This window comes from Xyrauchen texanus, chromosome 6, assembly GCF_025860055.1.
Source record: "Xyrauchen texanus isolate HMW12.3.18 chromosome 6, RBS_HiC_50CHRs, whole genome shotgun sequence".
In the NCBI taxonomy this organism is placed as follows: domain Eukaryota; kingdom Metazoa; phylum Chordata; class Actinopteri; order Cypriniformes; family Catostomidae; genus Xyrauchen; species Xyrauchen texanus.
The window spans coordinates 7805980-7828909 of NC_068281.1; the positions used below are offsets into that span (position 1 = coordinate 7805980).

Below are 22930 nucleotides of genomic sequence, written 5' to 3' on the forward strand. Positions count from 1 at the left end.
ACCATTAACATAACAGAAAGTCACGAAGATCATACAATTTCAGCATTTTTTAAAGATTGGAACAGGTTCTGAACAAGAACCAGCTCTTGGTACCCAACCCCAGTAACACTAGTTTGTCCTCATTAATGTATGAAAGAGAACAAATTAAATAATACATTGTGACAGATCACAGCTCTAGCTCTCTTTTGAAGGAGGAAGTGGTAGCCGGATAAACAATCCAACATAAGTCTTTTATTAACACGCTTTTCAGCGTAACACCACTGTTTGCTTTTCAGCATAACATAAATGATTGCACACACGATCACTTCTGTGTGCATCTCACTCTCTGTCTCTGGCATTCTAGACTGCTGTTATAACTCTCTCCAGCTCTCACTGCAACACAATCAGCTGTTAGAAATATTTCCCACAGGTGTCAATCCTTACAGCTCTTCCTCTCCCAGCCTCGCTCTCCACTGACATTGCTCGGCCACACCCCCATCTTCACATACCCCCATCGTTACTTACCCCCTACCCATTTATGGAGAGGAAATTCACAACAGCCATCTGTACCCCCAGTCTGTGGTTCATATCGAACTTAAAAAGCTGGAGAGCTAAATACAAACAGATGATCCACATGTTGGCATCCTTCATGTGATTGAGCCACTGGAGCGGGGCGTGGTCCAAACAAAAGGTGAAAGCATGCCCAACAGATAGTACTGGAAGGTGAGGACCGCCCCCTTGATGGCCAAACACTCCTTCTCAATTGTGCTGTTCTTAGTCTCTCTCTGTGAGAGCTTACGACTAATGTAGAGCATGGGGCACTCCTCCCCCTCCGCCATCTGGGACAGTACCACTCCCACCCCCCTTTCCAATGTGTCCATCTGCAAGATAAAGGAGAGTGCAATAACTGCCCCCTACAAAGTGTCGCCTTCACCCACGTGAACGCCTGCTGATGCGGCTCCGTCCACTGGTGCCGTCCATCTGGTGCCCCCTTTTTAGTCAGATCAGCCAGCGGGCTGGTGATGGTCGAATAGTTAGGCACAAACCTACAATAATAGCCAGGCTGCAATCACTACGGTTTTATCAATTTGGGGCCGCACTTACCCATGACCCAAGTGGAATCCAGATACCCTACTTCCACACTCTTTATTGCACACTTCTTTGGGTTTTCCATAAGTCCCTCTTGTCTCAACAACCACAAGAAAGCCCTCATGTGCCACTACCAATCATTAATGAAAATAATGATATCATCCAGATAGGCAGTGGCGTGTTGTCTGAGGATTTTGTCCATGAGCATCTGAAACGTAGCCCCGAACAAACAAACGGAAGCATCACTAATTGGTTTATTCCGAATGGTGTGGAAAATGCAGTCTTTTCACTGGACATGGTAGTTAAGGGTATCTGCCAATATCCCTTTGTTAAATCCAGTGTCAAATAAAAGTGTGCTGTACCTAAACGATCAAGCAGTTCATCAATCCAAGGCATTTGGTATGCTCCAAACTTAGACACTGCACTGACTTTTCTAGAATCCACAAAGATCTAGACAAAGCCATCACTCTTAGGAACCAGAACCACTGGGCTGGCCCAGTCACTGTGGGATTCTACTATTACCCCATATCCAGTATGGCCTTTAATTATTCCCGTAGCACTTCTTTCTTGTGTTCAGAACCCCTGGGGTTGTTTCGATATTGTGCTTTATAAGATTTGTACGACTGGGGAGAGGTTAGTACATGTCAGAGAATTCTCCTTACAACCTGGCAACCTCCATGACTTTGGATGGTGAGAGGTTGTATCCACAAGAGGGTGACTCGATCTGAAGCTTATAAGTTCACCTCAACCCTGAGCTCCTCTCTCTCTGGAACCACCTTCCCAAAAGTCAGGATTCATTAATACTTTTCCCATAACATGAATTTGAATGGATGACCCCAGTTTCTTCTATAAAGTTTTTGATTTACTTCCAGATGCTAGCTCAACCAATCTGATACTCTGCAATGATTTTAACTGTTATCTGGATACACATTTGTTTCGCCTTTCTACACAAGTTCCCCCTATAATTCAGTTTGTGGTGTTCGGTTAACCTTGTTGATATATGGAGGCTGTTAAATCCGACAGCACATGACTACTCTTTTTTTTTTCTCTCATGTCCACAAAACCTATACATGTATTGATTATGTTATTATTGACTCCAAACTCATTCCTTGCATGATAGAGTCTTAATATCATAATATATTAATCTCAGACCATAGTCTTGTACCCAAAAATATTACATTTTATTTGTCCAAAGCACAGTACTGTGCACTTTAATCCGCAATTGCTAACTGAAAAATTCAGTCATATATGTCTGGGTGTCTAAGGCAATTTCTGGAGACTAATGACAATGGTGATGTCTCTGTTCTCTGGGAGGCTTGTATGGTGGTGCTTAGAGGCAATATTATTGCATATGTGTCCTCTTTGAGGAGGGAGAAGTGCAGGAGGATAAATTAAATTGAGTCTGTATTTTCGTCTTTGGACCAAACCTTTCAAACTTATAAATTTCAGACTGATCATAACATTATTTTAAAATGTTAATATGAATATAAATATATTTTAAGTGATCAGGCCTCTTACTTACTACTCAAGCTCAAAGAAAAGCAGATTTAACTAGTCAGACAAGTTACTTGCAAGGCAACTAAGAAGTGTGCAGGCAAGCAGGGCCATTTTTCTAATTAAATCTATATCTGGTGACCTCCTAACTCACCTTAAAGATATTAATGACCTTTTTGTAGAATTGTATAAACACCATTACTTTTCAATTTGACTTAAATGCTGCAGGTAGATGATTTCTTGATATGGTTGACTTTCCAAAACTCAGTGAGGCTGCAAGGGAGGAACAGGAGGAAGAGTTCTCCCTTGATGAAATTTTAGAAGCAGTTAATTCCTTCCCCATTGTGAAAGTCACAGGCCCTGATTGGATTGGTGTGGGATTCTATAAAGGACATGCACCTTCTGGTAACTTGATGCTTACCCAGCAAATTTTAAATTGTTAAATTCACACTCACAGTTAAATTTACACTTTAAGTAGTGTTATTTTTTTCTACTACAAAGTGTTCACTGTTAACACCATTGTTGCGTTTTGTTACTCCATCAGCTGACCCATATGGACTCTGTACATCAAAAGGCCTGTAGAACTTCAAACTACTGGCTTTGACAAGTTCACCCAAGTCACTTTAAATGCATGATGATGCTCTGAGAAATGTTCTGTGAAACGTTTAGAGACCAGATTTAGAATTTTAAGTAAAAGGAGCAAATGCCAATTTTTATCTCTGAGGGATACAATATCACTAAACAGTAATGGAAAGTTTTTGATAAGACAGAGTTCCTGGATAGAGTTGATCCCTAAGCTATTTCCATTGTGCTCCAAATGCACCTTTGTAGGACAATTGTTTTCACTTAAAATATCATAGTCATATGAATATATTCTAGAGAGCAATTCACACTGTGATGCAAACTTATCTGAAAGATATTCCATCAGTAGTTACGTTTCAAATTGCACAACTCTTTCCAGGATGTCATGCATCAAATCTAGAGAGTTGTTGTGGCGCACATGAAAATACTGTAGACTACTGAGTTTTAAATTTCTTTTGAGGCCATGTGTTGACTTGAGTTGAGGGTCAGATTCCAACTCAATGCTGTTCATACATTTTACAATCACGCAAAATAACTCTAAAATCATCCTCATTGTAAAAAAAACTGTACATCTGCCTTTTAAAGGCTTAGAAGGTTTTTATTTTGATCATAGAAGGTTTTTTATTTTGGTAACACATTATACATACATTTTTGCATATATACAGTGAAATGTATTTGTTTTCATATATCTCAGCTAAGCTGGGGACAGAGTGCAGGGTCAGCCATGAGGGTCAAGCGCCTTGCTCAAGGGCCCAACAGTGGCATCTTGGCAGTGCTGGGGCATGAACTCCCGACCTTCTGGTCAGTAACCCAGAGCCTCAACTACTGAGCCACCACTGCCCCTTTCAGTCAAACATAAACAACAGAAGTAATAGCCACTAAATGATTCTGTGAACCTGAGGATCTAGTGCATCCCTAAGTTGTCTCCAATTACTTGACATATTGTTCCATAAACTCTACTTGTGGAAATGGGTAGTTCAATACCATCTGTCTCTAGCGTCTTTATGTCATGAATCTTTTTCAAGTCTTGAGCATGAAACTGTGCTATTAAATGGATATTCATCAGCCTTGAATACAATTTTGGAGGTTAATTTCTCAGCACAAAATAAAGTGCACCAACCTTGTGTATCCCACGTTTAGAGCCAAGAGGGTTTGCAGTTTCAAATTCATCAAAATATAGCTAAATCTGTAAAGCACTGGGATGTTTTGAGAACAATGGATGACTCTGGAAGAAACTTCCACTACAGAAGTCCTCAAAATGTGATTTCTGCCTTCCTGTAGATTCTCTCAGCAGTGTACATGCATCTACATATTGACACATACATTTTACTGTTTCCAAAATTGGTACATACACAAATGTATCTTTTACTGGGACCTGATCATAAAATGGTAATGGTAAATGGTCTGCACATATATAGTGCCTTTTTAAGCCTTAACGGTATTCAAAGCGATTTACACTGCATCTCATTCACCCATACACACACATTCATACACCAATGGCAGCAGAGCTGCTATGTAAGGTATGTAAGTTTGCCTGCCATTGGGAGCAACTTGACACTTCGGCATGTGGAGTCGTGTGGGCCGGGATTCGAACCACCAACCCTGTGATTTGTGGCCGACCCGCTCTACCAACTGAGCCACAACCACCAAAATCCAATATTTTGGTTTCTCCTAAACTGGCTAAACTACACCCCATTTGTCCATGAAATATATAGATATTATAGTTAAACAAGGAAAAGGGATGCTCAATATTTTCTAAACTATCTTCGACAGCTGATCTGGCAGGGTTATTAGGAGGAATTACAGACATTATGTGTTGGTGAGTTTGGATATGCAGTTCTGAGGTGAGTTCCTCAAGCTCTGAAAGAACTGATGATACCAAGCTATTGGCCACTCCACTGCATTTGGCACACAATGGAGGCACATATATCTGCCGACTTTCTCCTTGAAGGGGAGACATTTTTCTCAGAGTCAATGGGGGTAACTTGGGGATCACTTTCCCCGACTAAAAAACCTGACTGATTAAAATCAACATTTTGAACTGGCTGTTCACCAGATGATGAATCAACAGCTGGACCGGCATCAGTAAAATGAATACTGTTCAAATGTTTTCGGAAACCAGAATGTGTGCAAAACTGTTGGCTACCACCACCTTGAGCACATAATAACTTAAACAATAACGAAGGATAAAAACTGTGTGTGACTCTCAAATGAGATATCAAAGAGTGGCTATTTGGATGCAGATTTTGTCAACAGAAACACTTTAACATTTAACCTAGTTTAAAAACATTGAACGCAATTCCTTTACTCTGGGAGATTCGCTGGTAAGATTCGTACGAGGAAGCCCTTGTCGACCAGCTGGAACACTATGTGTTCGCTGGTCGACAAGGGCTTCCTCGTACGACAAGTTGAACACATAGTGGATTTTGAAGAGTTCATCTATAGCACTCAAGGAGCTGGTTCCTGCGCAAGGGATGAAATGCTTATCCACAACCATGCAAGATTTGTCGATCCTGCCTTTGATCCTTCCTAATGCCAGTAGATATGGCTGGTGGAAAAAAAATAGCAATACAAATTTTATTAAACAAAATTAAAAGAAACCAATTACGATGTGCAACGATGAAATCTGGTCCTGAACTTATTCACAGACTTCGCTGATGAAAAATGTGCTATAATCATAACTCAAGTAACACATCAAACCTTCTTAATTCAATATGTGCAAATTAAAACCAGTTTGAATCATTATTTGTGTATTACTGCGACAGGACTACTTCATAAAAGGAATATTTCACCCAAAAAAGAAAATAAGGCTACACAAGATGTATTTGACTTTCTGAACACAAACAAAGATTTTACAAGGAAATTCGAGCTCTGTAGGTCAATAGAATGCAAGTGAACGGGTGCCATCACCAAAAGGTACATTTAGACAGCATTACAGTAATAAAAGAACAGTAATTCAAAGAGTTGACAATTTAAAGTTAAAAACATTTTGAGTAGCAATTTGTTTTTCACAAAAACATGTTGATTCTGTCAGAAGAAATTACTTGATTGACTGGAGTCACGTGTATTACTGTGACGCTATCTATATGTACCTTTGGACTCTCAAAGTGATGGCAACCTTTCACTTGCATTGAATTGACCTGCAGAGCTTGAATTTCAAAAAGTCACAACATGGATGACATGAGAGTGAGTACATAATCAGCAAGTTTACATTTTTGGGTGAACTATTCCTTCAAATATCTACAATCATAATAATACAATTCACAAAGACTTCGCAACCATATTGTGACCTTATGGAAATGCACAAGCCTATCAACAGCCTCTCTTGGGCTGATCTTAGTTTTCTTCCTCCAGGAAGAAGGTGGCAGGAGATGCAACAGTATCAGGACAGATGAAATGTCACTGTCCCAATCTGACGGATTGGTCATAGTAGGGGGAGGGTTTTTTTTGATAAAGAAATAAGTATATATATATATATATATATATATATATATATATATATATATATATATATATATATATATATATATATATAAAATTATTTAGTGCTCACAAAAACACAAGAAGCCAGAACAAATCTGAAACTATGTCATCACCACAAATCATATCTACAATTTTCAGATCCTTGTCCCCTAGCTGCACTAAGAAGACACTGAATTTCTGCTGTCAAAGTAAGAGACTTTGCTTCATTGATGATCTTGTGCTTGAATGCTGTCTCCCACCTCTCAAGCAACTTGTTGGATGTTTTCAGCATTGAACAACAGAGCAAAGTCCTGATTTGCTTAATGATTAAGCATATTTCAAGATATATGAGAGGCTACTGAGGACTATATTAATACTTTACCTCCAAAATGGATAGTGTATGCATGTGAGAAGTTTGACAGTGTCACGAATCCCGTCTCCGCTGCTCCTTCCACTCACAACCAGAGGACTCCATCAACTGAGTATTGACTTTCACTCTATAAACTACATTTCCCATAACCCTGTATCTGGTTCTGATTACATGCTCACCTGTTCCTCATCTACTCAGCTATATAAGACTCTCTCCCGATAATTGCAAAGTTTTGTTTTGCCCTGCATCCATTTCTGAGCTATATTCCCTGTTGTTATTACCTGCTTGTGTTTGATACCTGCCTGATTTCCCCCTCTTTGATCCTTTGTTGCCTGACTACATTTACTACTGTTTAACTGGACTACTCTGATTGTTTGCTGCCTGCCCTGACCTCTTGTCTGTTTGTGACCACCCCTTTGATTGTCCTTGGATACTGCTACTGCTGGTGATTGACCTTTGCCTGTTTACCAACTTTTCATTATTATTAATAAAGCTGCATATGGATCTCAACTCTGATGACTCATCATTACAGATAGACTAAGAAATCATGAATGTATGAATGAGGTTGGATATTATTTGTGACAGAGAATTCACATAAATGTTCTGATAATTACTATGACCACATATGAGAGGTACCTGTCAGCTCGTGAGATACATCTATGAGTGAGTCTATGTAGTAAATGTCCTTGTAAGAAATATTTCAAAATTACAAAATGCCAGCATATATAAAATACACACTTAAAAACTTAATCTTTGAAAAGGGGGAGTGTTATATTTGCCAATCCTTTCACATCCAAAATCTTGGAAAGACCTTAAGGGTGTCAGCTGATCTTTCAGGGTTGTGCACCAGTTCTTGTCGATGCTTAAACGTTTCCTTCATCTTCTGCATAACTTCAGCTTCATCAGCTGTGTGGACAAGGAAGGAAATCGCCTCCCTACATGCATCTCCTTCAAGCTGTTGTCCATCGTCTATCCTTCTTCAGCAAATTGGCCCTGCACTTTCAGGAATCTCCAAGAGAAAACGTTTTGGGTTCTTCCTTGACAAAGTTTTAAGGCACCAGGAGATGAACCCTGTTCCCTTGTCCGGATCATAAAAATGTTCCTGTCAGAATAGATCAAATGTTTTTGTAAGCTCTGAACATCGCGTCATACCACAAAACAGAACATCAACTACAACACAGTCCTCTAAATCAAAAAATTGGTACTGAAAATATCATACATGCACATCTAGATTGTTACACAAGTACATTAAGATGTTATTCTTTCATAGCCCTTTGATGAAAATGGGTCTCTCAGAGCAGGAAAAAAAGAAACGATGCCCAAGGTTATGCCTCCCGTTGCTTGCGAGTGGGGATCCGCCTATAAAATGTATAAAACTCCAGTGAAGTTAATATGTGCAGCTAAACTTAAATCTTATTTTCTACATGAGTTGATACAAAGCCTGCATGGGCAGCAGTGTGTGTTTCTTGCATCTGTACACTGAAATCATACCCATGAATCTCTGTCTTGTGACTGGCAACAAAACTAACAAGCTGCCATCTGGTGCTGTGCTTTAAAGTTTTGGTTATCTGGTATTCTTCAAGCACTTCCTCACCACCAGATTGTTTTTCCAGGGCATCTTGGACAATCTGATTAAACAATCACAATACAGATGACTACTAATAAAATCATGAACAAATTAACCATGAGGAGTTTTGAATTTTCAGCATCTATGGTTTCTCTGCTGCTGGTACTTGCTGATTGATTCTGCCATGCCCTCTCTGTCTCTTCATGGTCAGTTGAATAGAGTGAAATAGTATCAGTGCATGTGCTGGGGTTTGAGGATGTTGTGGTTGAAAACTCTGAGAAAGTAAAACATAATTTTCATTTTCTCTATAACAGCATTACTTAAAACATAGCTACAGATGCACCGTTTACACAACCATCCTAAACGTCTATGAGTCTCCTTTGCTGCCGTAAGGCAAGAATTTTCCATTACAAATCAACGTACAAAAACAACAATAATAATAGTAAAACTAAGGATGCCCCACCTGTGTAACACTGTGTTTGTCTCTCTGTCCCAAATGCATTTTCTTTTGTCCCCAGAATATTGTTACACTGAAGCCATTGAAAGAATGTCTGAAGTGTTATTATTTATTTACCTTTAGGCAAGCCAGCAGACAGATTTTCTTCTGGACATCTTACAGTTAAGCATAAATATGGACTGCCTTCAATCAATTTGGAAGATGTCCTCCTCTATGTAACTGGCCCTGGTTGCCCCGCTCTGCATGAGACTCGAACCAGCATCTCTGGCGTGGGAGGTGGTGCGCTAACAAGGAGGCTAAAGGCTACAGCCTCTAGCGTCAGTCGCTAGTGCACTTCTTGAGGTCAGGAGAGTGAGGTTTTACACACTGCACAGCTATCTACCAGCTGGCTCCCGTTACATCTGCATTGGTGTCTGGGTCATCCAAGACTTGAAGAGCTGCTCTATTTGCATGCCCGAATTTGCTTTTAAATGAAAAGTAATTTTATCAATGGTATGAACATAAGCATGTTCATACCATGTAGTTAAGTAAAATTAAATAATAAAGTAATGGAATTTGGATTTACTCATCACTAGTTTAATTAATGTCAACTCGCTGTCATTACACTGACTCTGACCATAAATTTACACTGCAAGTGTTGATGTCACTCAATTCAACACCAGAATCATCACTTTAACTCTAAATTATTATTTTTTTTTAAATAATCAACCCTAAACAACACTAGAAACTTTGCTGTGTAGAATGAAAAATCACATTTAACTGAAAATAGGATTTTCCCAGATTCCCTGTATGAGGCTTATGTATATCTATTGAGGAAAAAGGATAGAGATGATATGGAGCCTTCTAGTTACAGACCAATAAGTCTACTTAATTGTGACCAAAAAGTGATTGATTTGGACGACCGACTGGATAGACATGTGGACTCTTTAGGAAAAGCAAGTGTCTAGCCACTGTGAAAGATTTTTATCTCAATGATAGATTTGCTGCTTTGGACCATCTTTGAAAGACTTTTGACCTTTCTCAATTCCACTTCTTTTGTTACCTGCAGGTGCATCACTATATAAAATACACTTTCTCTGATTTTCAGAAGCTGCCACAAGATAAATGTATGTATAGTCTCCTGTGTCAGCCCCGGTAGAGCGATATGGGTGTCACACTATCCAACAATATATGGGAGGAGTGATTGGAAAGAATATATACTTGCTCCATAAATACTTCAATTAAAACAATTTAAAGTGATGCACAGATTACACAATTCAAAAAATGTATAAACGATAAAATGTATCCATCAGTATCCCCTATATGTGATCGCTGCAAGAGCTCAGAAGGGACACCTGTTCATAGTTTTTGGTTTTGCCCTGAGGTGTCCCGCTTTTGGCAGGACATATTTCAGTGGTATTCACATGTTTTTTGGAAAAACATCAGTCCAGATATTGAATTGGCTCTTTTTGGGTGCTCCACTCTCACATTCTCACTACCATATTCTCAACAGTTATCTTTAATGTGTGGGATGGTGGTGGCCAAGAGGGTTATCCTGGGGGAGTGGAAGTCCACGTCCCAGCCAGTTTTCAGAAATGGCTTGCAGAGATTATCTCCTCCCTTAAACTTGAAAGGATGTGATTTTTCAAAGCTGGTGCTTTCAGAAAATTTGACAGGATCTGGGGCGCCTTCCTTGATTATTAAGTGATGAAAGTAGGTTATACCCCTGTTATGCATGGCTGATTATTATTCATCTCATTTTACATTCATATTATTTTCTATGCATTATTGTTGGACTTTTGTACCTACGGCCATTGTTATTTCACCCCAAGGGCACCAAGTTGTCTATAATTTGTGTGTTGGTAACACTTTATATTTACTACATGGTATAAAGTATTTGTAAAGCATTAGTATATAGTCAATTGATCATTTATAAACTATCGTTCATACATTAATAAGCTACATACAAATAGTTTGTTATTTGTTTATATGCATTGTAGAAAATAATTTATTATTGTTTAATAAGTTAATTTATAAGCAGTTTTATCATGTTTCTTTAACATGAACAAGTTATGAATTCATAATTAAGAAATAAAGAAATTATATATGTAATAAATTGGACATACATTTAAATGTAATTAATGTATTTGTAAATGTTTTAGTAACACTTACTATTAAAGCAAGTATTACTTAATATATAGGTCCTAATAAATCATTGTCTAATTGCTAACTAAGCATTTTGCATGACCTAATCTAAATTGAGAACTGTATATGCCTAATTAAACATTTATTAATTATACATTACTCTGAAAACATGGCCCTGAAATAACCATCTCCACAGCATCTCAATCAGAAAGGCTCAAATCAGACAAAAAAACAAACAAAAAACAGACAACACAAATGAACAGGAATAATAGTGAGAGACAAAAACCCACAGTTGATTAAAATAGATCCTCTAATTGCTCAAACTCAAATTTAGCATGTTCCATCCTATTAAGCTTTATGAGCAGACTTGTTCTCATTATTGCCAATTAAAATGCCACCAAAACGTGGGCATTGTCTTGTGACTCGAATATGCGATATATATGCGATACAGCAACAACTTGTATTACTTCAAAGGAAATGTAAATTCTTAAGTTTGCAAGGCAAATGAATAAATAAATAGGACTAAATATGTATTATTCCTAATCCTGCTTTGTTTTCCCAAATGCTGTTTTCCCATTTTCTGTTTTCTGTATTCCATGTTTAAAATATATATATTTTTTAATTAAAAATATGACTAATCAAATGAATTCATAAATAGTTCATCAAATGAAATAATTTGATCAAATAAAGTCCTTCAATAACATATTCACAGCTCAATCTAAAACAGTTATTTTTTTGTCAATTTATGTGAGCACAACAGAGAATCACTGTATAAATTAAAAACTTACTGTACATTCAGTACAACAACACACTTGTTTGTGAAATTTGCTAAAATATAATTATTCCTGATATAATAGTAATTATTATTATTATTGTTATTATTATTATTATATTTATATATTATTTTTACTATGCCGTAGTAACATATTTTTTGTCATTATTTCTTCAATTTCATGCATCCATTTAAACCAAGCTTTTATTTTGATGGATTACTGTGTCAGTTTCTGTGTCTGTTTGATGAAAATGTCACACTTCTGGATAAGCAGTTCGCTATATGGTCATGTGATTGTTACACCTTAAGAGGCTGCAATTTCATTAAATATATAGTCTGGAATGTGCTGCACTCATCGCATTAATTGAGCGTTTCGCTTTCTGTGGTCTAATACACAGATTACAGAAGTCATAATGGGATGTTTTAGCGGGTCAACACCTTCATACATCACTTTGAAGCAGGCAACACAAGAGAACTGGATATTTCTTAAATGAAATTGCAGGCTGCTTTGGTTTAATAATCAGACTAGGACACATGTACAACACATTTACAAGATCAACAGAAGATTTAGTGATAATGCAGTACTGGGCCGAAAGGGCGAATCACTCAAAGCTGGCCATACTTACTGTTCAACCATGTTAATAAATGTTTAATTAGGCATATTTAGTTCTCACTTTATATTAGGTCACGCAAAATGCTTAGCTAGCCAATATTAAGTGCTTTAACTTTTATTAAGCATTAATTGATTTAATAGTAACTGTTCCTAAACAATTATATACGCATTAATGAAGCTAAAATGTGTATCCAATTCATTACATATTTAATATCTATTAACTTTTAATTTATAATTTCTTAATGTTCTCATAAACACTTCTTTACCACTGGTTTGCCTCAACTAAAATACATCAGTTAGGTATGATTAACAAGTTGTTTACTAAGGATAAAAAACATGATCAAACTGCCTATAGATGAACTTATTAAACAATAATAAATAATTTGCTAATGTGAATAGAAACAAATAATATCATATTTATATGTAGCTTATTAATGTATTAATAATGTAGGAACAATCATTTATAAATGATCAGTTAACTATAAACTAATGCTTTGCAAATACTTACACCATGTAGTTATTATAATGTATTACCTGTGTGTCTTGTGATTGTATTTCTGTGTATTTACGTATAAGTATAAAAGCTTTGATAAATAAAATGTAAAAAAGCTGCATGTGAAAAGCACTTTAAAAAAAATGTGACTTGACTTGAAATATCCAGCTTCAGGGAGCTAGAAACCATGTTAAGACAGCTACCATCACAAGTTGGTTGGAGTTCTTATCAAACAAACATGAAGTTTACACAAAAGCATTGTGTTGGTAGACATGTGTATTGCTTTAACAATCGTGCATTATACTAAGCAAACAGTTTTAATTATTATAAAATTATTTTACTTTTTTTCTTGGTTAAACTGATTAATATGTACTCAGATTCCAATCATATAATTGCCATTTGATTAAATTGGTAAGTGTAACCCTGGAGCAGATCCAGACCACATTCGTCCAGCTGGAGATAAGCCTTAAGCTTAAAAGTACAATTAAATAGGTTTGAATGGAACACTGGGTAAAGCCTGTCTTGCACAAAAACTTTGGATACGTTTTGAAAGTTAATGATTTCCCCGAGACATCAGCCTCAGTCATTATCCTTGGATATGTCAAGGAGACATTGAAGAGCCCCAGTAAAAATTCCAAACAGATTAAAACAAAAAAGATTTTGCCCTGAGGTGTCCCGTTTTAGCAAGACATATTTCAGTGATATTCACATGTTTTTGGGAAAAATATAATATTGAATTAGCTCTTTTTGAGTGCTCCACTTTCACATTCTCACTATCGTATGCTCAATAGTAATCTTTAATGTGTGGGATGGTGGTGGCCAATAGGGTTATCCTGGGGAAGTGGAAGTCCATGTCTCCACACAGTTTTCAGAAATGCTTGCAGAGATGGTCTCCTCCCTTAAATTTGAAAGGATATGATTTTCCAAAGCTGGTGCTTTCAGAAAATTTGACATGAAGTGATGAAAGTAGGTTATAACCCTGTTATGCATGACTGATTATAATTTATCTCATTTTACATTCATATTATTTTCTATGCGTTATTGTTGGACTTTTATACCTGCGGCCATTGTTATTTGTGCCAAGGGCACCCAAGTCGTCTATAATTTGTGTGTCGGTAAAACTATATAATATCTACATGGTATAAAGTATTTGTAAAGCATTAGTTTATAGTCAATTGATCATTTATAAACTATTGTTCATACATTAATAAGCTACATACAAATATTTTGTTATTTGTTTTTATTTATTAATGTTTAATAAGTTAATTTGCGCTCACACTTTTACTTCATTGGTGGTGGTGGCGTAGTGGCTAAAGCACAGGGCTGTTAATCAGAATGTTTCTGGTTCGAACCCCATTGCCACCACCATTGTGCCCTTGAGCAAGGTACTTAACTCCAGGTTGCTCCGGGGGGATTGTCCCTGTAATAATTGCACTGTAAGTCGCTTTGAATAAAAGCGTCTGCCAAATGCATAAATGTAAATGTACTTTGCGCTCAAACCGCAAATCGTAACTTTTGCCTCTCGTTCACACAGCGCCTTGCAACTTCCGCAGCTGCAATCATTTTACAAAGTTCCGAGCTCTATCTATGCTTTGCGGGCACGTTCCACTGCTGTGCTACATTGATAAAATGCTTGGCGCAGGAATCAGCATAATGTCTCCCAACATTTTCCCTACGGTCAATGTGACATTAGCAGCGTTTGCGCAAATTGATTCGCATCTCATGAACTACGGTTTATTCAAAGGGTCACATTATGTTTTAAAGCTTAAAAGAATTTGTGGCGTCAAACTAATTTAGCGTTAACAAGTTATTTATGCGTTAAATTCGACAGCACTAATTTAAACGTACTATCACTTATTGTAAATGCTTAGCTAGCCATTAGTAAGTGCTTTATTACAACCATTATTAAGCATTAATTGATTAAATAGTAAGTGTTCCCAAAACAATTATATTCACATTAATGAAGCAGAAATGTGTATCCAGTTCATTACATATTTAATATCTATATTAACTACTAATTTGTGATTTCTTAAAGCTCTCATAAACACTTCTTTAACACTGGTTTGCATCAACTACAATACATCAGTTAGGTATGATTAACAAGTTGTTTACTAAGAATAAAAAAAAAACATTATCAAACTGCTTATATATGAACTTATAAACCATAATAAATCAGTTGCTAAAGTGAATAGAAACAAACAACATACTATTTATATGTAGCTTATTAATGTATTAATAATGTAGGAACAATAATTTATAAATGATCAACTATAAACTAATGCTTTACAAATAACCTCAGTCATTATCCTTGGATATGTCAAGGAGACGTTGAAGAGCCCCAGTGAAAATTAAAACAGATTAAAACAAAAAAGAAATAAAGAAAAAATGAAAAATATATTTTGTTTTCATTAAAGCGAAGACTATTTTTCCCTTTTGCAACTTTAATTGTAATAGTGAGAAAGTGATGCACGTATTAACTTGTCTATTTTTTCTGACACACTCTTGATTTTGTCTTCTAATGAAGTTTTATCTCTTTTTGTCTGTATAATTGAAGTTATTTTAAAGTGATAAATGTGACAGTCTCCTAGCAGGATCAGAAGTGAGAGCAAAAGATAAAGAATACATGCAGTTTTAGAGAGGCACTTCCACCACATTCATCTCTTTTGTTTTAAACTTCACATGGAGGAAATTACGATTTTAATTCACTGTAAATCTCAGGATGATGAGTAACTTTATTAATCCCTTTTGACATGGGATAGAAAGAACTGTTTATGTACAACTCCTGCCAGCATAAGTTTCCATGCTGTTCCAGTCTTGTTTATGCTGGTTATTGATGGTTTGGTCTTGGTCTTTGAGAGCTAAGCTGCAGGGATTCTCATAGAATGAAGGTCTGGGTATACTTAGTTTTTCTCCGGCCGACCGCGTTGCCTTTCTAAATATACTATCCTGCCCAAGGGCGAATAAGAACACATTAGATGCTTGCCCACCACAGCAGCTTTGTGATGCTCTTTTAGAACAGTCAATGGCCGGCGCATGCAGTGACGATGTGCACAGACGAGTTCTGCGGGTCGAGGAAATCTGGGAGTGCGGACTGTGCTGATGACGAAATTTTCATCACGCATACTGTGCATACTTAGCAACGAGTCATATGGAATATTTTAATGGGTCTGTTTTGTCATTTTTTTGGAGCTCGACAACCCCCAACCCATTCAATTTCATTGAAAACAAGCAGCCAGGGCATTCTGCTTCTTTTGTTTTTGGGGTCAAACTATCCCTTTAAAAAAAAGACCCTGTGATGACATCAGACAGGTCAAGGTTCTCAGATCATATCTGGTTGTTTGGCCTGATCACTAAATCAAGTGATTAAATTCAAGGCTGCAATGGTGAAATCCACTGACTTATCCATCTGGAATTTAATCTAAAAGACTGATCTGCCTCATTTTATCCTATTACTGATGGACTCTAAACACTTCTGCTCTTATGACACTCCAGGGTATTACGGTTTAGGCACAATCCCTCCCTAACGCTCTGATGCATTATTCAGTGAGTGACCTGTTCTCTTAAGGAGAGTAAAGTCCCCTGGATCTGTCTCTAAATGCTGGCCAGAATACAGCACTGATGTAAAATGCATGTGTGTTTTTGTCACCCCAACCCCACCCCCCCACACTTTCCTAAAAGCTCTTATCTCCACAGCCGAGAGGAAGACAGCTGCAAAAATCTTCTGCAGTAAGATGGCACCATCAAAACAGCATCTCTCCTCTTTAATTAGATCCTCTGCACAGTGCACACTACAGGCAAAAGAAATTAAAAGAATGAAATTTAAATACAAGGGTGTCATCATTTTATATCAATGTGATAGGGCTTTTCTTTTGATTGGGGTGGAGTGTTATGGAGAGCAGACATTAGTTCCTCTAAAGAAATCAATAGCACATTAGAAGGAAGAGATAGAAGAAAAGGAATTCAGATTGAAGAAGCACATTTTTCTATAAAAGATCCAGTGTTTTACTGCAAAGGAAACACACTGGCAGATACCTTTAGAATGGAGCCACAAAAGCTATTAAAAGAAGGTAATAAAGGAAAAACTAGTACTTCTAAGGTGGTAAATAAGGATTTTTTTTTTCTTTTTATCTGCCACTTCTGTAAATGTAGTCACTTTATCATAGGCCTGTGTCTGCAGAGTTTGGCAAGCTGTGTGTGTGTGTGTGTGTGTGTGTGTGTGTGTGTGTGTGTGTGTGTGTGTGTGTGTGTGTGTGTGTGTGTGTGTGTGTGTGTGTGTGTGTGTGTGTGTGTGTGTGTGTGTGTGTAATTATCTCTAAGCAGTAACACACTCTTGTCTCATTTCTAGTCCATTTCACGGTCCATGTTTTATTCATGGCCATGGTCAACATGCTTGTTTTACAAAACATGATGCTTACACACTGGGGACTCTCCGATTTGGCCACTGTGCCAGGACTGGTTGTGGAAAAGAAAGGAGGAAAAAAATAACAAAGTGCTGTGTAAAATTAGGCACATAAGATGTTTCCCCCCCAAAAATTTGTATCTTCTGCTTTAGTGTGTCAATACGAAATATCAATTTGAGATTTTCAAAGATTTATTTAGCAAATTGCAATTGGGACAGACAATACATGGAACTTTGACAAGTATCTGACAACAATCTTGAGAAACTCAAGGGAGGGAGGAAGTCAGAAAGGGAGGAAGTCAGAAAGGAAGGAAGGAAGGAAAAAAGAAAGGCAGGCAGGAAAAGAAATACATCGAAACTGCTTACGTCTAATAGGGAGAGTGATCCACGACTGCTATCAGGACCTTAAATAATGTATAATGTGAGGAAGGGCAGCTGGTGGAGATTTTGGTGCCAACCTCATGATGCGCAATAGAGACAAAGACAGGAAATTTAGCTCTACATAAAATAATAAATGACATACATTTTTCATCCGACACATGCATATTGTGCAGAAATATGAGCACAAGGTCAAAGTAAGTGGCATCTTGACAGTCCTGAACAGTGATTGAAACAACTCCAAATGTGCTACTGTATATGATTCACCTGGAAGTAAAGGGGTAGGAATAATCTGAAAGTGTAATAACATATATCAGCTTGGTTCCTGAATATTAACAGGGTTGAGGAGTAACAGAATATATGTAATGGGCTCACATATTTAAAATACAAAATATTAATATATGTATTCTATTACAGTTACAGATTAAATAATAATAATAATCATAATGCAGTTACACTTAAAAACATTTTTCATTACAGAAGAGATAATTTTGCTTTTTATTGTCATTTGTTTCATTTAACATTTAGTCTAATCGGATGGGGGGGGGGGGGGTATCCATATAAATGATGCAATCTGAGGAGCGTTTCAACAGCAGTGAAACACTTACTTAGTCGTGTTACATTCAGATGAGCAGACAGAGGGCAATGAGAGAATGATGCTATTCACACGGTTCTCCAAGGTAAAGGAACACCATGGCACTGCCATGGTAAATGTCCAAAAAACATGATAGTACCATGATACTGTGTCCAGTACCATGGTACTTTTTTGGATGTGTGTTATGCAGATTGCTTTTTTATCTGTAGCATCGCAAGCCAAGCGAAATGAAACACTAAAAAATGTTATGCTTATCTCACATTATTTTTTACATTATATTTCCTCGCCCCTGCCAAGAAGTACAAATGTTGCAGGCAGGGAACATTATGACATCCACATACACACTCACACACACACATACACACACACACAGAGTTATCCAACTCCTGCACATATAACATAACAGCTATGATCTCTGTGGCCAAACCCATGGGAAAGAAGTAGCTGATTGGCTGTTTTTCTGGGAGACAGCAGGTGGTTCTCATCGCCCATGTGAGAGCTGAGGCTCAGTCCATATTAAAGGCGCTGTGAGAACATAAGGCATACTGAGAAAACTTGAGAGCTCCCCTAAAAGACACTGCCAATAATGGCCAGATCATGACACACTACACACACTGACAAACAGAAACACAGCCAGAAAACAACAAACACACATGCACACAACACCCTACTCTCCCTCAGACAAGGCAGAACATAACACACTGACTTTATACTGGCCAAACCATACAGGCTTCTTTTAGATGGTCTAAACATTATGATGAAATTAAATTCAGCTACGTTTTGTTCAGCTAAGGTGTTCGTTTGGTAATATTTCTCCCTAACTTTAAAACAATGGTATATGTAGAATAGGAAAAGAAAAGCACATATGGGAATGGTGTAGACTTAGGAAGGGATAGTAGGGACATGTCCCTACCAAATTTCAGAATATCTGAAATGTCCCAGACAACATTTGAGCAATTTTACCACACAGAAAATACATTAACTTTATAAATGTCTTAAGTATAAATATTCATGTTTAAATTATTGTCCTACCCCTTCTGAAGCAGCAAAAACAGTTTTGTCACATCATGGCACAAGTTACTTTTTTCAGCACTTTTCTGGATGCTCCACAGTCATTTGTACGATTTTTAAAAAATTATTATCTGGTGATTAAACAGGCAGATTTCCATTGGTATTTTAACTAAAATCCTAGAAATTATATATATATATATGAGACCAACATAATGGAAATAAACCAGAGCACAACCAAATTTAGCCACAACACAATGAAAACAGGGTAAAGTACAACAGAAAAGCCACAACAAAATGTACATAAAACAGCACAACATTTACATTTATGCATTTGGCAGACGCTTTTATCCAAAGCGACTTACAGTGCACTTATTACAGGGACAATCCCCCCAGAGCAACCTGGAGTTAGGTGCCTTGCTCAAGGACACAATGGTGGTGGCTGTGGGGATCGAACCAGCAACCTTCTGATTAACAGTTATGTGATTTAGCCCACTACGCCACCACCACTCCCCCCACACACAACTAAAATTAGCCACAACAAAATGAAAAAGACACAAGGAAATAAATCACAACAAAATGGAAATGAGCCACAACACAACAGAAAAGCCAAAACACAACAAAATTAGGTAAACTACTGATCATAGTTAATTACACTTATGAATTCATAAGCCTTGTATTTGGTGTAGCTAAATCAGGAATATTTAGGTGATCGGAAAAAAGCTGTAATTCCACCACAGGATGAAATTTGGTTATTTCCACTGTATTAAGTTCTTGAATTATTGCTGGCCCAGCACTAGGCTCAGACTAGATGTTTGTAATCAACATTGGCACTCAGCATATGAGGAGTGTTTACTAAGGATGGGATCCAAGTGGGTGGGGGTGTATTCTGGGTCCAGAATGTCATACACTGGGATCTAATGAATGCCAGAGATAACACATGCATCTGTTCATGCATAAATGGCTCAAAATGAAGAGATGAGCAGGCAAGAGAACGGACAGTCATGCTGATGATGCCCAAACAATGACCCTTACTATCATATGGACGATGTATCATTGGTAAGCCTTATTCTTTTTAGTTCATCCAACGCAGTCTCACGTTAAAATCGCACAAGTACGTACGTACGAGTTCACCAGTTGGCTAAATCATATGATTTCATGCAAGTTGGCTCATATGAGTATGAACAACTTTCTTTGGCCGTCACCCAACTCTTGTACAGAAGGTATAGCAATATTTAGTCACAGTTCACCTGCACTTTTTCTCGGTGAGTATTCTGTACCACGTCCCAATGTTCAATTACAAGCGTCAGCTCTCGCGTTAACGCTACTATGCATTTAGTGGAGACAATTTCATTTATTCAAATTTTTTTATTTTAATTGGACTCGACGCATCCGAAGTGGACAGTTTCATTCATCATAAAGTATTTTGCTTTTGATGTGAGGCTTGCATGCGGTGGAGACATGTGAGATCTTCGAGTTTATCATATTCGTCAGTTAGTGATAATAGAAAAGTATTTAATATTTACGGTTGTAGTAAAAGCACTGTAACATCAACATTTACCAAGGTTTTACCACAGTAATCGTAGTTTGAATGTGGCATTTGAAGTAAAAGCACTGTAACATTAATATTTACCACAGTAACCATAGTTTGAATGTGGTATTTGAATTAAAACCACTGTATCCTCAATATTTACCATGGTTTTACCACAGTAATCGTAGTTTGAATGTTGTATTTGAAGTAAAAGCACAGTAACATCTATGTGACATGGCTTTACCACAGCAACCATAGTTTGAATGAGGTATTTGAAGTAAAACCACTGTATCCTCACAATTTACTATGGTTTTACCACAGTAATAGTAGTTTGAATGTGGTATTTGAAGTAAACGCACTGTAACATCAATATTCACCATGACTTCAGCATGTTATCTCCCTCGCGTTTTAATAGCAAGCCATATGTGTTAAAAGCTTAGGAATACAAAGTTAGCCTATGTACAGCAGACAGATATAATGGAATGTAAAGGTGTCAATTTGGTTTATAGAGAACACAGAATATTATTTTCTTAATCGAACACTGGGATGTGGGACAGATTACTCACAGAAAAGAAGCACAGGTGAACTGTGGCTAAATATCACGATGCCTTCTGTACGAGAGTTGGGCTACGCCCAAAGAAAGTCGTTCGTACACATATGACTCAACTCGCGCGATATCATATGATTTATCCAACTGGTTAACTCGTACATACTTCCACATGAGACTGCGTTGGCGCATCGTGCCTTTGGAATTTTTTTCAATGAACCTGTTCAAAAGTAATTTACTGGAAAGTGTTCACAATAATAACAATTTACATTACATTACTGGCAATTTAGTAAAATATTTATCACAAAAACTAAAATAAATAAATATATATATATATATATATATATATATATATATATATATATATATATATATATATATATATATATAAAAGAAAATGAAGCCTTTTTGTACAATTATTTATTTATGTATTTATTTATTGCTTTGTAAAATTATTTTCATGACAACCAAGAACCTCTCACCCAAATTTTCAAATCTAAATTTGAGTTTAATTTTTCATTCTGATTCTCATTATTCCCAATATTGATTCTCATTAGACTCTTATTACTGTAATACAATATTTGTTTTGTGACTAATTATCATGAAAATAATGTAATAGTGCAAAAATTCCTAAAATTGTTTTTGAGATTTATGGGTGCAATATAACCTAGTTATGTTCTTGACAGGTTTTGTGAGATTCACCATACTGTGTTTTCGATTAGGTTATATAGATTGCATCAGGAAAACTTTACAATAAGATTTTAATATTAGTTAACAGCATTATGAACTTCACTTATTAATCTTTACTGTGATTATCAAATATTGTGAATGTCCTAGCATGTCACCAACCTCAAAAGTTCCTCACAGTCAAGTGGTATGGATATTTTGCAATCTTGTGAATTAAAAGGAACGTTTTAAATGAATGATTTGTTTGCGGATCAAGCTAAGAATAATTTCAAATGTGGACAGGCACATTCTAAGGCAAAAGCTTAAAAGCAGAGACTTAATAACTCAATGTCCCCTGAAAGTTTAAACTAAACAGACTGTATAAAAATAATCAGTGTTTTTGTTTATTTATTTATTTCTGAATGACAGATCCTCTCAGTAAAGTGCACAAATAAGAAGTATTAATGGGAAGGATTCAGGCCCGGCTCCTGCTCTAAGAAGTAAGGTGGGGTGGGTGTAGGTGTAGTTTTCAAGGTGGGCCAAGTTCATGATTGGGTGGGCCAGGCCCCCCCATGGAGCCAGGCCTGGAAGGATTTAATATAAAGAGTGGCATAACACAAGTGGGGTTCACAACCCCTAGTCTCACGTTACCAGCATTTACACAGGCAAATTGGAACGAGCAGTGACATAAATTATACATTAGCTGCTGTAGTGACACGCCTGTCAGGCTAATGGGATTAGAGATTGTATTTACCCAGCACACCGCTCAAGAACTTCCTCCAGCTTGTGAGTGACAGTGATTTG

At 37.0% G+C, this 22930-nt stretch overlaps 1 pseudogene; it reads right to left on the reverse strand.

Moving 5' to 3' along the window:
* Nucleotides 1-626: 626 nt before the first annotated feature.
* Nucleotides 627-21652, reverse strand: LOC127645065 (uncharacterized; annotated as a pseudogene).
* Between the last annotated feature and the right edge of the window lie 1278 nt (nt 21653-22930).